Source organism: Hypanus sabinus, chromosome 8, assembly GCF_030144855.1.
Source record: "Hypanus sabinus isolate sHypSab1 chromosome 8, sHypSab1.hap1, whole genome shotgun sequence".
In the NCBI taxonomy this organism is placed as follows: domain Eukaryota; kingdom Metazoa; phylum Chordata; class Chondrichthyes; order Myliobatiformes; family Dasyatidae; genus Hypanus; species Hypanus sabinus.
The window spans coordinates 168188888-168198699 of NC_082713.1; positions in this window are offsets into that span (position 1 = coordinate 168188888).

Here is a 9812-nt window from a genome sequence, read left to right on the forward strand (position 1 = left end):
ATTAAGGGCAGACTGTTTAGGACTAAGGTGAGGAGAAATTACTCCACTCACAGAACAGTGAGCCTTTGAAATTTTCCCAGCTGGAAGGCTGTATGAACTTACATCATCATGTCTACTCAATGTGTCTGTTCAATACAGAGACTAATAGATTTCTGGGCATTAAATACGTCAAAGGATATGCAAATAGTCCTAAAATGAGTCTGAAACATCAACTGTTTATTCATCTCAATTGTTGATGGCTGACTTGCTGAGTTCCTCCAGCATTTTGTGTGTGTTGATATTGAAATAGTGTTGGAAGTTGGCACAAAGATGGAAGATCAGAATTGGAATTAGGTTTAACATCACCGGCATGTGTCGTGAAATTTATTAGCTTTGGGGCAGTGGAGAAGAACATGAATTACAATAAGTATATGGTGGTTGCTGCTTGGCAGTCATCTGTCTTGAAGGACAATGGGTGATGATCATCATCACAAGCCTGGGCAGAAGGTACGGAGATCCTGAGATACCCTATTGTCCTCACCAGTGTGGTCCAAAGGTAAGCTTATGATGCAATACATTTGGCACCAACTTGGCTGCAGGAGCAGCCACAAGGATGTTCAGTGATCTCCAGCTGCCTTACAGGGGCTCCACTCCGGATTTGCGATCTGCATTTACTTCCAACAGCCTTTGTCTCTCCCAGGGCTGCCCACAAGGCAGTGGGGCTAGTTACCCATAGCAATGGTTAAATTAAATAAGTTGTGCAAAAATAGAAATAAAAAAGTCACAAATACAAGAAAATCTACTGTTGCTGCAAATCCAGAGCAACACACACACACGAAGTGCTGGAGAAATTCAGCGGGCCAGCAGCAGCTATGGAAAAGAGTGAACAGTCTTCATTTTGGGCTGAGACCCTTCTCAAAAAGTAGTGAAGTAGTGATCATAGTTTCAATGTCCATTCAGGAATTGGATGGCAGAATCATTAAGTGTGCGCGTTCAGGCTTCTGTACCACCTTCCTGCTGGTAACAATGAGACGAGGGCATATCCTGGGTGATGGGGATCCTTATTAAAGGACGCCGCCTTTTTGAGGCATCGCGCCTTGAAGACGTCCTGGATACTACAAAGGCCAAGAGCTGACTGAGTTTACAGCTTACAGTATTTTAATCCTGTGCAGCGGTAACAACCCTCTTCCCCCCGCCCCGAACCCACATCGGATGGTGATGCAGCCAGAGAGAATGCTCTCCATGATAGTTCTGTAGAAATTTGTGAGTATTTTAGGTGACATACCAAGTTTCCTCAAGCTCCTAATGAAATCCGGCCACTGTTGTGCCTTCTTTGCAACTGCATCAAAACGTCCTTAGATTCTCAGAGGTATTGACACCCAGGAAATTAGCTTTATCTTATTATTTATATAAGAACAGTATTGCTTATATAGTTTTTATCAATATAAATAATATTTTTACTAAGCAAACAGTGGTTTTCTGAGATAAAGAATTCAACTGTTACTTTTTTCCGTACAAGTATACCACAACTGAGATGAGATTTGAACCCTGAATCTTAATCTAGCTTGTGCTTTTGAAACTGATAAACTCTTCGTGAAATTGCCGCAAGCATTGTTATAAAATTATACACGAGATTTCAGCCTGGCCTTGTACAAGCAAAATCTTGCCCTAAGTTTCATTTGACCTTGTTTTTCAGATTAGTTGTCTCCTCTTTTAATGATCTGCATCAATCATGTGGCACGTTATTGGCTCTGCTTCTGCTAAGCTGGGGAGCTTGGATCCAAGTTGCCTGGTAGACTGATTAGCTGTTCTGCACATTGAGTCAGTACCTCAGCAGGATGCCTTGAAACAGTTCCTAACAGACATCTGATCTTGGAACACAGTTACTGTTGTTATACAGGCAATTATATTTGCTAATAGCATTGGGAAAAGCTACACAAATAGCAATTGAGATTAATTAATGTGTTTTTTTTTATTTGACCATGTTGGTTCAGAGGGAAGAATTGGCTAAGACACCCACTGCTCTCTAAGTAATGCCAGGGTATTAATCAAGTCTGCCCGAGAGTTAGAAGACAATTTGATTTAACTTCCAAAAAACCAACTCCTCTAGCAGTGTAGAGAATCGCAATTGTTGCACAGAAGTACCATTGTATTAATCTTAAATTCTCAATTGGGATTTGAACCTCGACCTTCTATCGTAGAAGTATGGTGTCGGCGGTAATGGAGATAAGTAACAAGTTACGGTAAAGCAACACAACACAACCTCAGCTAAGCACACTGTCATTTGCTTCTATCAAGTCCCAACCCATGTGACAAATTACTCATACTAAACGCGCATTGCAAAATTCAATACAGACAGATGGAAAATAGATACCTGGCTCCTATGCTGAGTGTTTAGAACATTCTTTATTGGTGTGTAATTTTAATTTTGTTTCTGTAAAAAGAATCAATCAGTTGGTTCAGAGGAGCCAGGATCCTGAACTGACATGGGTAACTTCAGTCACCGCTACTCTGACCTGATTCTCTGAATTACAGCTCATCTTCTTGATATTTTTTTATTTGCACCATTCGTCTTCTTTTGCATATTGATTGTTTGTCAGTCTAGGCTTTCATAAATTCTATGTCTACTTTTCCTACAAATACTGCACAGTAGCTTAGTGGTTAGCACAACGCTTTACAGTACCAGTGACCTGGGTTCAATTCCCACCACTACCTGTAAGGAATTTGTATGTTCTCCCCTGACCACATGGGTTTCCTCCTGTTGCTCTGATTTCTTCCCACAGTCCAAGGATGTACCGGTTCTTCTTCTTCGTGTTTTACAACGGTTGGCACCCAGCTTAATGGTGCATTAGTCCGGAGTGTGGTTCAGATGATAGACTTACATTCTAAATCCCTTCACCCATTCACACACCACACACACACACACACACACACACACACACACACACACACACACACACACACACACCCTAATCTATGCTCTATCCTTCCTTCTTTCACCATCCTCATTCCCTATTCCTGCTTATCCATCATGTCCTATAGAAAGCCCCTGTATCCCTTAAGAAAGCTGAAAGCACCCTGACCTGTGCTTTCTCACCCATGCCCAGTAACCCTTTTAATGTGAATTCCTGCACCCCCAATTCCCTTAGATTAATTCTCATCATCTCTCTCTGTATCCCACACTTCCTGCAACTCAGAACTACATGCTCTACTGACTCCTCTTCCTGACGTTCCTCACACAGTCCTGTCTGGTGTTTCCCTATCAATTTCAATGTTTTGTTTAGCGCACAGTGCTCCAGCCTTAACCAAGCCCACACAGTTTCCTCTCTTCAGTATCCACTGCCTACCCTAGTACCTGTAACACTCCTTTGTATTTAATATAAATGCCTCCCTTTCCCCTCCCTGCCCCATCTTTCTTGCCACATTTGGATGATTTTCCCCCAGATTACTTAGCCTCTGCTTTACTGATACTAATGTACATTTCTATATTTTCTTTCTTTAACGCCCTCTTTGCCAACTCATCCACCCTCTCATTCCCCTTCACCCCTAGGTGAGCTGGAACCCATAGAAATTTTACCTGACCTCCCTGATTTGCAACTCTTGAGACTGACTGAAGGACTTCATGAAGTACATCTTACTGGTTGGTAGGTTAATTGGTCATTGTAAATTGTCCTGTGATTAGGCTGCGATTAAATCAGGAGATTGCTGGGCAGTGTGGCTGGGTGGGCTGGAGGGGCCTATTCCGTGCTGTATCCCAGTAAAATAAAATGAAAATGAACCTTAAGGTAGTATATGATAACATAAACATACTTCGATAATAACTTTACTTCGAACCTTGAACCTCAAGTTGGATAGGCACTTGAGAGAAAACAAACACGACAAAATCTGCTGGACGTCCAAGCAACACTCACAAGATGCTGGAGGCACTCAGTAGGCCAGGCTGCATCTATGGAAGAGAAAACAGCCGATGTTTAGAGCTGAGACCCTTCTTCAGGACTAAGTATCCAGTGTCAGGCAAGGATCACAAACACACGTTCACCCTCTTCCAGCCCTTTATCTCGTTCACCAATCAACTTCCCGGCTCTTCACTTCATCCCCTCCCCCTCTCCCAGTTTCACCAATTGCCTACCACCTTGTACTTCTCCCCTCTCCTCCCCCCAACTTCTTACTTTGACTTCTTACCTTTTTTGTCCAGTCCTACTAAAGGGTCTCAGCCTGAAACATCGACTGTTTACTCTTTTCCACAGATGCTGCCAGGCCTGCTGAGTTCTTCTAGAATTTTGTGTTTGTTGAGAGAAAACAATTTGCGTGGCCTTGAGCAAAGAGAAAAGGAATAGAACTGACAGATAGTGTTTGAAGGATGGCTCAAATGGCCTTGTTTGATGCTGAACTTGTTCTATAGTTCTATGACTCCATCACTAATCCAGACATCTCTTAAACATTGAAATCGAGCTTACATGGAGCACTTGTGCTGGCAGTTCATTCCACACTCTCACAACCTTCTGAATTAAGAAGTGCCCCCTCATGTTCCTCTTAAACTTCTCACCTTTCACACTTAACCCATGACCTCTGGTCGTAGTTCCACCCAACCTCAATGGAAAAAGGTCTGCTTACATTTACCCCATCTATACCCTCATGTTTGTATACCTCTATCAAAAGCCCTCTCAATTTTCTACATTCCAAGGAATAGAGTCCTAACCTATTCAATCTTTCTTTATAACTCAAGTCCCCCAGACACAGCAACATCCTTATAAATTTTCTCTGCACTCTTTCAACCTTATTTACATCTTTCCTATTCCCTGCACACAATATTCCAAACTAGGCCTCACCATTGTCTTACACAACTTCAACATAACATCCCATCTCCTGTACTCAATACATTGAGTTATGAAGGCCAATGTTCCAAAGGCTTTCTTTATAACCCTATCTACCTGTGATGCCACTTTCAACAAATTATGGGCCTGTATTCCCAAACCCCTTTGTTCTACCACATTCCTTAGTACACTGTTATACACTGTGGAAAACCTACCCTGGTTGGTCCTACCAAACTGCAATACCTTGCACTTGTCTGCATTAAATTCCATCTACCATCTTTCAGCCCATTTTTCCAGCCGGTCCAAATCCCACTGGAAGCCATGTTAGCCTTCTCGCTGTCCACTACACCCCCAACCTTGGTATCATCCAAAAATTTGCTGATCCAGTTATCCATATTATCATCCAGATCATTGATATGGATAACAAATAACAGCAGACCCAGTATTGATCCCTGTGGCACACCACTAGTCACTAGCCTCCAGACAGAGAGGCAACCATCTAATGCCATTCTCTGGCTTCTAATCCAATGTATTACCTCATCTTGAAAGCTAAGTGTGGTGAACTACATATACCTGTCTGGACACGCCCCCTCCTGACGGCTCCTGTGGCCCCTCCCACTGACCGTGGCTCCTCCCACAGACCCCAGTATAAAGGCGATTGAGGCCTGAGCCCGGCCCTCAGTCTCCAGGATGTAGTATGGTGGTCAACTACTGCTTGTTCTTTCTTCCAGTCAGTAAAAGCCGATATCTCAGAGAGAGTTATTGATGGTGCATCACTAAGTGACTGAATCTTCTTGACCAACCTGTAAATTAACCTTCTGAGAGTCTTGCACGAGGACTCCCAAGTCCCTTTTACACCTCTGCTGTTTGAATTTTCTCCCCACTTAGATCACAGTCTGCACTGTTGCTCCTTTTACCAAAATGCATTATTATTCATTTCCCAACACTTTATTCCATCTGCCACTTTTCTTGCCCATTCTTCTGATTTGTCTAAGTCTTACTGCAATTACAGCTCAAAGGACATTAGTCAAACCACGCTCAACATTTGATCCCTAACTTTGTCTGAGGTCTCACCAACATATCTGTCCTCACAACTACTCCACTGTCTGTTCCGGCACTCTAGTTCCCATCCCCCTGCAACTCTAGTTCCACCCCCCCCCCCCCCGCCCACCGCAGCACTATCAAATCTTCTTGCTAGGATATTAGTCCCCTTCCATTTCAGGTGCACACCATCTCTTCTGTACAGGTACCACCTTTCCTGGAAGACAGCCCAATGATCTGAAGCCTTCCCTCCTACACCAACTTCTTAGCCACGTGTTAAACCATATAATCTTCCTATTTCTGGCCTCACTAGCACGTGGCACGGGTAGCAATCCTGAGATCACCACCCTGGAGGTCCAGACCTTTAACTTGGCACCTATCTCCCTGACTCTCGTTGCAGAACCTCATCACTCCTCCTACCTATTTCACTGGTACCTACATGGAACCTCCATCTTTAGGAATACTGACGACTCAATCGGAGGTGTTCTGGACCCTGGCACCCAGAGGCAACAGAACATCTGAGAATCTCGTTCTCACCCACAGAACCTCTTTTCTGTTTCCCTAAGTAATGAACCTCCTATCACTGCTTCTCCACACCCCCTTCCCTTCTGGGTCACAGAGCCAGACTCAGTGCCAGGGGCCTGACCACTGTCATTTTCCTTTGCTAGGTCATGCCCCCAAACGGGTTTAACAAAGTGGATTACCTGTTGTTGAGGGGAATGGCCACAGACGTACTCTGCACTGGCTGTTTAACCCCTTTCCCCTTTCCTGACTCTCAGTTTCCTGTGACCTACCTGTCTACATGTAAGTACCTCTCTAGATGCCCCCTCTACCACCCCTTCATCCAGCCGAATGGTCTGGGGCTCATCCAGTTCCAGCTCCAACTCTGTAAGAAGCTGCAGCCGGCTGCACTTCTCTCAGTTGTAGTCGTCAGGGACGGTAGATGCCCCCCTGCCTCCCACATCCCGTAAGAGGAGCATTCAATTATCCTGCCTGGCATCTCTACTGTTAATAGAATTTAATTGAACATTTTTATTTGTGAATCATATGCTCCTTTTTCCTCCTTTTGTGTTTGTGGAGAGTGATTTGTCTTGCAGTGTCGCTCAGTTATGCCACTGATGTTGAGTTGGTATTCGTATGTATAACCTCCTGTTTCCATCTCTGCATGGGAGTCTGCCGTTCCTCTGCCCCTGGGTTCAGTCATTGCCAGTGCTCACCGTGACAAGCATTAACATACAGAACGATATTGGGGTGCAAATCATAGTTCTCTGGAAGTGACAACACAAGCAGATTGGGTAGTTGGAAACGCATGCAGCATAAATGGTTGGGGTGTTGAATGTAAAAAGCAGGGATTGAAGTTGTCATTTTACTAAATCCTAGGTTAGGCCACACTTAGGTGACTTCAGTTTTGTAATCGATTGTGAATCTTTCAAAGATTCCAAAGTTTAACCAAATAGAAAAGCTTGGAGATGTCCCTTTAAAATCCACCCAAGACAAAATAGTCTACCTGACTGAAACCCATGAACCAAGTCAAGCATTCTTTCTGCCCGCTACTAGCATGCAGTGTTACGCAGTTGTTTGTTCATTAAGAGCCCTGTGGTATAATGTGGGCAATTATGGTCTTTGATTGTTAATTTTTTTTACAGAAGTGGTTTGCCATCACCTTCTTCTGGGCAGTGTCTTTACAAGATGGGTGATCCCAGCCATTAGAGATACTCATCAGAGATTGTCTGCCTCTGGCATCTGTGATTGCATAACCAGGACTTATGATCTGCACCAGCGGCTCACATAACCTGACAGTGCTACTCCTTGCCCAAGAATGACCTGCAGGCCAGCGGGGGGAAGGAGCACCTTACACCTCCTTTGGTAGAGACGTATCTCCACCCCACCACCCCATAGAGAGATCATTAAAGGCTGGACAACTTGGAGGTTTCTCTAGGGCTTCAGAGACTGTGGAATACGCTGTTCAATATGAGGGACATAGATGGGGTAGTCAGTCTTCGTCTTAGGGTGGAGATGTCAAAAGGGCAAGGGTTTAAGGTGAGAGAGCTGTGCAAGGTGTGTTATTTTTCAAAGAGATTGGTTGGTGCCTGGATTGTGCTGCTTGTAGAAGTGATGAAAGCAGATATGATTTGGACATGGACATGAACAGGCAGAGAATGGAGGGATTATGACAATATACAGACAGATGGAATTAGTTAGACTGGCATCATCGTTGGCACAGACATTGCAGTCTGTAGAGCCAGTTCCTGTGTTATGTGGCCCAGTATTTTACGTAAGGTCACCACTCAGCCTCCTATGGTGCAGGAGAGAACAAACCCAGCCTATTCAATGTCTCTTGGTAGCCAGAGCATTGCATTCCAGTCAACGTCCTGGTGAAACTCTTCTCCAATCCATTGCAACCACATCGGTGATAACCAAAACCACACACAATACACTCAAGTACAGTCTCACCAATGCTTTGTGCACCTGCAACATGACATCACAGCATGTAAACAACACCTCGGCCAATCAAATCAAGCATACCAAATGCTTTCTTTCACCAGCAACACCACCTTTAGATAGCTACGGTCTCTCTGTACATTAGTGCCCTATGGTCCATTTATTCATATGCCCTACCAGAGTGCAATCTCCCAAAGCGCATTACACATGCTTGGATTAAATTCCATTTGCCTCTGCTCTGCCCAATTTTTCAGCTGATCTACGTCCCATTGTATCTTTAATAAACCTAGCTTTTAATTTTATTTATTGATTCGAGGTACAGCACAGAATAGGCCCCTCCAGCCCTTTGAGTGCACAACCCAACAACCCTTAATTTAACCTTGGCTCAATCACAGAACAATTTAACATGACCCATTAACCTGTCAACCGGTACAGTTTTGGACTGGGAGGAACTCTGTGCGGTCACAGGGAGAACAGATAAACTCCTTACTGACAGTGGCAAGACAGTAACTCCTCCAGTTTTTATGTCACGAAAAATTTCTAATCATACTCCCTATCCTGTCATCCAAGTTATTTATATATTAGAAACAATACAAGTTATTTCCATTTTCATCTCAGCACCACCCATAGGTAAAGTTAAGGTACTACCAGGTGGATTTCCCAACCAAGTATTAATCAGGCTCATGGTTCTTATCAATGTTGGGCAGGATCGGGCATCACCAGACTTGTATTAATAGAAGATAGTTATAAAAATCAATGCCTATATTGATTAAAGATGGTGGTAATGCTAAATTCTGTGACAAAGGGTTTTGGCTCACAATGTCACCTGTTCATTTCCCTCCATAGATGCTGCCTGACCTGCTGAGTTCTTCCTACATTTTTTTTGTTTTAGTGTTGCTAGCTGTTACCTGCCATCTTTCAGAAAGGAAAATTTAATGCCAGAATATATGCAATACTGAACACGAGGAAGTCTGCAGATGCTGGAAATCCAGAGCAGCACACACAAAATGTTAGAGGAGCTCAGCAGGTCAGGCAGCATCTGTGGAAATGAATAAACAGTCGATACTTCAGGACTGAGAAGGAAGAGGGGAACATGCCAGAATAAAAAATGGTGGGGCGGGGGGAAGGAGGCTCACTGGAAGGTGATAGGTGAAACCAGGTGGGTAGGAAAGGTCAAGGGCTGGAAAAGAAGGAATCTGATTGGAGAGTGGACCATGGGACAAAGGGAAGGAGGAGGAAACCCAGGGGGAAGTTATAGGGAGGTGAGAAAAGGTAAAATTCCGGAGGGGGTAATTTGTTTACCAGAAGGAGAAATTGATGTTCATAAGGATAATCAGATGGATTATAAGCTGTTGCTCCTCCCCCCTGAAGGTGGCTTCATCTTGGCACAAGGGGATGCCATGGACTGAAACACTGGAACGGGAATGAGAATCGGAATTGAGATGTTTGGCCACCGGGAAGTCCCACTTGTGGCAGGTGAAATGGAGGTGCTTGACGAAACGGTCCCCCAGTTTATGATGGGTCTCACCAATGTAG